Raw genomic sequence first — 7,916 nt, forward strand, 5'->3', positions numbered from 1 at the left:
AAATACAACATTTTTTTAGTTTTCTTAAATATAAGGAGGTTTATGGAATAAATATAAAAGGAGGTTTTATTCATTTACCATATCTCTAGTTTATTTATATTTTCATTTATTTACCATACCTCTCTTTTGAGTGTTAGGAAACCTCTTTATATTTTAAATTTATATTATATTTATACATAATAATAATTACATTGATTTTTAAATAAGGACTACATTAGATTAAAAATGTTCAATTTTAAACATGACATGTTAAATGTTTACGCTTGAGATTTACCACCATACTAGGGTGTAGAGCCGTTCTTGCCCAACAAGGTGAGAGAAAATTATTATAACAACTGTAACACATTAAATAGCTTTCACCTAGAAAACATGAACTCAAAAAAATAACTAATAGATTTTATATTATTGTCAATAATGACATCATGAGAGGAAATAATTATAACAATAATATGTGAAATAAATTTTAACTCGAAATCACTATGGATTAAAAAAAACCATAATTTAACATAAAAGAACCCATGAAAAACCCAAAATGAAACCACAACATAATGGGAATCCCCGAGCGTTTTAAAACTTTTAAAAGAATTTATCACATATAATATATGGACTTTAATACCTAGTCAAATTTACTATAACCTTATTCTAACAACTCAAAAAAATCCCAATCAAGGAAAATATGCACCTTTTTAGTCATACTCCAAAAAGTCAAAATCATATGACAAATTTGACCCACCCTCAGAACTATGGGAACAAACCACATCAACAAGCAAAAAGTAGCTGCAATGACCTTCTGATGTCTTCAATGGTGATGCAATGGTAACCGAAGGCCCTAAATGGCCCCATTTGAATACATAGCACCCACACGTGTCGGCAACAAATATGGAAGAGTACCAGCCGTCCTGCTCATTCATTTTTCCATTCATATGAATTCGCCTCTCTATAAATATTGTAACAAAATTACGCTACTACCATTGCCATCATCAAAGGCATCTCAGAGCAATCCAATCTTTTTCACTTCATCGTGTCTATCTCTCCAGTTGCTCAGATCATGGATGAATCAGCCATCCCTATGGCCAAGGAAGTATGCAATAATAATAAGAATGATATTGTGAAATTGCAGAGCTGCGATGGCAAAATATTTGAGGTGGAAACAGAGGTGGCATCGACTTCAGGCATCATACAGAGAATGATGGACGACTTGGTTACCGACATTACCATTCCTCTGCCTCTCGTTTCTGCCAAGATTCTAGGTCTGGTTATTCAATATTGCAGATACCATGTTCTTGATGCCCCCACTGTATCAATCGATGCCGTCAAAACGTGGGATGAGGAGTTCGTCAGAGCTCTGGTAGATGATCGCGCAACACTCTTTGAAGTTACGAAGGCTGCCAACTACCTCGTGGTCACAAACCTTTTGGACACGATGTGTCAAACTATTGCTGATATGTTGAAAGGGAAAACCGCCGAACAGATACGTGAGCTTTTCAACATTCGGTATGAAAATTAATCGTCAAATCACTCTCCAATGGCAGAGTACCTCCCTTTCTGCAATTCGGTTCGTTTGACCATGAATTTGAGAGCATGTCATTAGGTTTATAGTACACATTTCTTTACGCATTCTACGTTTTTTTGGGTGCAATTTTGGTACTTTGACCTTTTCCAGTATGAGTATTTGATATTTAAAATCAGTATGACTGTAACTATTATCACAGATGCTCCTTTTTCAATCTGTTATTTTGGGTTCATAAATGAAAAAAATATTCTCAAATTTTACATAGGGGATGAATTGTGAGAGTGATAAGTACTGTAACATTGTTAGTACCTTGATAAAAACTTCTTACACAATACACTCTTTATAATTTGAATGTGGTGACTGGCTCCTCTTGTAATTACTTTCCATCCAGCTATTTTTTCTTCTTATTATTTATTTGCAAGTATGAATAGTTTCTCTTTTAGTTTATTTTTAATACAATAAAAAAGAAATATATTATTTAATGTTTGTGTTTGCATAATAATATAATATAGAGTTGTGTAATGATGTATAAAATCCATTTTATATATAATTAAGACCTAGAGTTGTGAAATTATGTATAAAATCCATTTTAAGGATTTTATTTTAGTTGATATAACCATTTTGTTTAAGATGAATTTAAATATTTAGTTTTTAGTCAAATTTAATTTTATAATTTTACAAGTTATATTTTTAGCCATAAAGATAAATGTAATATTTAAAAAAAAAATAAAAACTTTAACTCACATGAACTATTTTTTATTAATTTATTGTTTCAAACGAATATCAATTAATCATATATATTTTATATAAAGAAAGAAAGAAACAAATGATTCAAGCTTATTAAAAAATATAAATTATATTAATGAAATTTAAATTAACAAACCTGGATCACTCCTAATATATCTACCAAGCACCTAATGGGATAAAATTTCTATTTACTGTAAAAGAGCTCTGAACCTCAATAGATTTGCTTTGCTCATTAAATGGGGCATTAAGTTGGATCTATGTCGGTAGTCATATTGTATGTTGATGTAGGTTTTTAAACCAAACTTAATGTCTTTGGGAGACAAAAAAATTCAAAAAATAAATATAACTAAATATTAATTTCAAAATAAATTTAAATTTAAGTTAAAGTGTAGTAATTAGAACCCAGGATGAAATTTATGTTAAAAGTAATTAATCTATCATTATTTTTATAAAATCAAATTAAAATGAGTGTTATATAAATTATTTTAATGATGAAAAGTTTTATCATGCTTTAGATATGTAGTATTGATAAACAATGATATTCAAGCTAGTTCAATGTATTTATATTCCTTTTTTTATAAAATAAATAATATAACATTTCTCTTTTAATATATATATATATACTATTAAAGCTTATTAATTCCTCTTTTTAATCCTCATAAATTCATGTTAATCATGGATTTAATGTGACTTTAGAGGTATCAAGTTTTAATATAGGGTAAACTTATTTTAAAGGGGAAAATAATGTGTAATTTTTTGTTGTTTAAATTATGTTTTTGAATGTTATAGAGATTACATACATGTACATGGATTCATTTTATACTAATATATTAAATTAACTAAATAACAAAAAAAATAAAGGCACACCTTTTGGACCACGACCTTAATCTGCTGCCTTAGACCAACTCGAGCATCTCGTGTAGTTCCGTTCCATTTTAGTGGTATTGACCTCTAAGGTTCTATTTCGTTTTTAGTTCTGTGACTATTAATACAAATTATAAAGTTTGTTCATGTGTAATTATATGTGGTAAAGAAAAAAAAAACATTACCACTCCCATTAAGTTTTTAGTTCTATGACTATTAATACAAATTATAAAGTTTGTTCATGTCTAATTATATGTGGCAAAGAAAAAAAAAACGTTACCACTCCCATTTGCACCCATTCCGCACTGTGTTATCGCATCCTGTGTGTAACAATCAAGGGTGCCTTTTTTGTGGGAACAGAAGAAACTAGTGGCGCCAAACATTGAACTGCTAATCAGTGCACCAAATGGAACTCAGTTAATGGTAGAGGGTAATCAGAAACTTGATTGTATGAAGCGTTGTATATTTTTTATAGCGCATTCTCTTGTCTTTGATATTGAATTATGTGAAGTGTCCTACTAAATTATGTGAACTACCCATGTTTGAAAAGGCAGATCTGTGTTGACTGCATTTTGATATATGGTGTGAATATTTCAAAGGTTGTGATCCATGTCATTTTCCCAAAAGGCCTCATGATAAATGGATTAGTATTTGTTGGAGTGTTGGTGTGCCCAAATGTTGGTTGTGCTCCAAGTGGATTGGAACTTGGTTGTATGATATTATTTATTGTTTTCCAAGAGAAGCCTTAGAAACTCCTATATGTGCACCTTGTTTCTCGGTTTTCATAAGAACTCAAACTATTGCCACTACAGTGCAATTTTTTTACATTAAAAAACTCTTTTTTGACAATAGAAGGATTTTTACAACACAGATTTTACAATGCATTCAATCATATCTTCTTCTGAAAAGTTGTGCCTTGCTCACAAATAAAAGAATCTTGCCCAAGATTCTTCGAGAGGAAGAGATGGTTTAAGAGGAAGAGGAAGATATTTCAGAGGCATGGGGGGTAGACACTCTCAAGGAGAAAAGTCAGATTTTCACTGCATACACTGCAAAGGAAATGGATCACATGATGCCTCTACATGCAAGTTACCTTGGGACAAAATTAAGCAGCAAAGAAACCAACCCAAAGGTAAAGCTAATGACACATACAAAGGTAAAGCACCTGAATCTGCTCATTATGTTGTGGCACAATGTAATATTGGACTAAATGAGGACTTATTTAATGTTTCGCTTGCTTCTTGGAAAAATGATTGGTTGCTTGATTCAGGAGCAATTTGCCACATGACTCATAGAAAAGATTTTTTTGAAGAATTTACTCACATTGTTGATGGAGCAGTATACTTTGCAGACCAATCAAAACTCAGTCCATCAAGGCTTGGCACAATGAGGCTTAAATTACCTGGTCTTCCAGACATTCTTCTGCATCATGTTCTATATCTCCCACAGCTGAAGAGAAACTTCATGTCCTTGGTCCACATCCACCAGCAAGGTCACTCCATTCATATGTTTGATGGAAAGCGTGAGGTGAGAAAAGCATCTGACCACTCACTTGTCATGAGGGGGATAGAAGAAGAAAGGCTTCTCAAGTTGCAGGGTACCTCTGCTCATGCACAACATTTCTCATACAACTCTCATTATGAAGAAGGTACACTTCCATCAAGTTTATTATGGCATGCTAGATTTGGACATTTGAAATATGATAACCTCCTCTTATTGAAGAAAAATGGTGTTACTTGTTTTCCTACAATCCGTAGGAAACTTAAGCCATATAGTGCTTGCATTCTAGGAAAGCATAGCAAATAGTCTTTTCATGATTCACATTCAAGAGCACATAGAAAAATTGAACTCATTCATTCAAATTTATGTGGTCCAATGCTTGTTCTTTCTGCAAATGGAAACAAATATATGATGACATTTATTGATGACTACACCAGAATGTGCTGGGTTTATTTATTGAAGAACAAATATGATGCTTTTCAAACATTCAAGAACTTTCATAAATGGATTGAAAATGATGCACAATCTCATATTGGTTCTATTCGCACTAATAATGGTAAAGAATACACTTAAAATGAGTTTTAAAACTATGTTCATCAACATGGGATCAAACATCAAACAACTGTGCTTTATAATCCCCAACAAAACGATGTAGCTGAAAGAATGAATAGGACAATCTTAAATATTGTGTGCTCCATGATGTTTTTCTATGTGTTGTATATATAAAGAATAGATGTCCATCTAATGCTATTAGAAACATGACTCCATATGAAATTTGGTATGGGCACATTCCTTCACTAAAGCATCTCACGGTCTTTGGTTCCACCTGTTATGCCTTGATAACAAAGGTACATAGAAATAAACTTGGTGCAAGAAGTCGTAAGTGTATCTTCCTGGGGTATTCAAACACCTCCAAAGCATACCGTTTCTATGATGAAGTAAATAAAAAGTTTTTTGTATCTAGAGATACAATCTTTCTTGAAACATCCAAAATTGACAATGTTGTTGAGCGGCAACTTGATCGCTTGGATCGATTCGTAAATGCAAAATCATTTCAAGAATTTGATAACGATATTCCACATCTTGAAGGGGGGATTCCTATACTAGATCAACCTGTGGAATCTTCTTCTAAAGCACTTTCTCCCTCACATGAGACTCCAACAATTGATGATACTTTACGTGATGTTATTGATAGAATTGGGAGACTCAATCTTGATTTAGTCCCAACTCAATCAATGGAGCAGCCTGGATCATCTGAGAAAGGTCCCCCAAAGTGGCTCACAAAGACACTTGAAAGTGTTCATCCTCATGAGGTTGGAAAGACAGGAACTAGAAATTCAAATCAGGAAAATGGAGGTGATGTAGATCACTCTGATTCACGTGTTGATATGGATGTTTCTTATGATTGTGAATTGAATTTGTCAACTTCCTTCAAAGAAGCGATGCAAAAGGAGTATGATATCTTGATAAATAATGACACTTGGAAGCTGGTTGATCCTCCATTAGGAACCAAACAAATTGGATGCAAGTGGGTTTACAAGAACAACTATAAAGTTTATGGCTCACTTGACAAGCACAAAGCCAAGCTTGTGGGAAAAGGTTTTACACACAAGGAAGGGCTAGATTATGGGGAGGTTTTTGCCCCCATAGCAAAATGGGCTACCATCCAGACACTCTTTTCCCTAGCATCTCAGAGCGTTTGTAAAGTCCATCAAATGGATGTAAAAACTGCTTTCTTGAATGGAGATCTAAAAGAGAATGTTTTTATCTCCCAGCGTGAAGTATTTGTTGTGAAAGGACATGAACAAAAAGTATGCAAAATTGTGAAATGCTTTTATGGCCTTAAACAAGAACCGTGAGCCTGGTATGAAAAAGTAATTGAGGATCTTCTGAAACTCAATTTCAAACATTATGATCTTGATGATGCAACTTTATTTGTCAAGAAAGTTGGAAAAGCAGTTGCATATCTTGTGGTATATGTAGATGATCTTTTGATGACAGGGAACAATGAAAGCGGCATCACATCCATAAAGAAGGAATTGAAGAAAATATTTGAAATTACTAATTTGGGCTATGTTCATTACTATCTTGGTATTGAAGTAACTCAACATCCGAAGTCCATATTCCTTTCTCAAAAGAAGTACATTGGAGATCTATTGAAAAGGTTTGGCATGACAGAATGCTATCCTCTTACTATTCCAGTGGAACAAAACATAAAGCTCACATCCATTGAAGGAAAATAATTTGAGGATGCAACAAAGTATAGACATCTTGTAGGAAGTCCCAACTACCTAACTACTACTAGATGAAACATTTCATTTGTTGTTGGAATCCTCTCTAGGTTTATGCAAAAGCCTTGTGAGGGACATTGGTCTGTTGAGAAAAGAGTTCTAAGGTACTTGAAGGGAACTCAGGACTTTGGGATCAGGTATACACAAGCGGATGACTTCAGCTTGATTGGATAGTCTGATTGAGACTTCGATGGAGACAAAGAAACTAGGGTATCTACTTCAAGTTATGTTATGATTCTTGGATGAGGAGTTGTCTCCTAGAGATCACAAAAACAATTAGTTGTAGCATATTCCACAACAGAGGTAGAATATGTGGTAGTAGCTGAGGAAACAAAAGAAATTGTGTGGCTCAGGAAAATTCTTGAATATTTGTAGGTAAAACAAGTATAATTGACTCCAATCATGATTGACAATACCTCGGCAATAAAGTTGGCCAAGAACCCAAATTTCCATGATCGAACAAAGCACATCAATACTAAATATCATCTGATTCGACATCATGTTGAGGCAAAAAAAATCCATCTCCACCATTGTTCCACTAATGATCAAATTGCAAACATCTTAACCAAAGTGCTTGGAAGAGGAAAGCTTGAAAGATTGACAACGATGCTTGGGCTCACCAACATCCCTTCAGATTAAGGGGGGGAATGTTGACACCTGATCATCAGGACTGAGCGAATAACTGAAATTGATGTAAATAAATAATTGAAAATATGAATAGTCACCGGGAGGTGAAATGAAAAGTCTCTCCCTCATGTATATAATAAAGACCCACCTGAATGAATATTAATGAATTGTTTTGAGGAGTTACCTCCTAGTATGAGAAATAGCTGATTTTTATTATTGATAGTTTTTTTGGCCTCGAGTTTTGACAACATATTTTTTGCTAATAATATTACTCTATAATATAGCTAATTAAAGAAATAAAATTCCAATTAATTTAATTTTTTTCAAAGATTTAGTGTTTCAATTATATAAAAACTGTGGCAAGTTGTTGAGAA

General features: G+C 33.2%; 1 pseudogene; it reads left to right on the plus strand.

The window, feature by feature from the left end:
- The first annotated feature begins 1,048 nt into the window (after window positions 1-1,048).
- On the plus strand, window positions 1,049-1,507 carry LOC149228880 (SKP1-like protein 1A pseudogene; annotated as a pseudogene).
- Window positions 1,508-7,916: the final 6,409 nt, after the last annotated feature.

This window comes from Pinus tabuliformis, chromosome J (genome assembly GCF_031772625.1).
Source record: "Pinus tabuliformis cultivar Carrire ecotype Pingquan chromosome J, CPIR1, whole genome shotgun sequence".
Lineage (NCBI taxonomy): Eukaryota > Viridiplantae > Streptophyta > Pinopsida > Pinales > Pinaceae > Pinus > Pinus tabuliformis.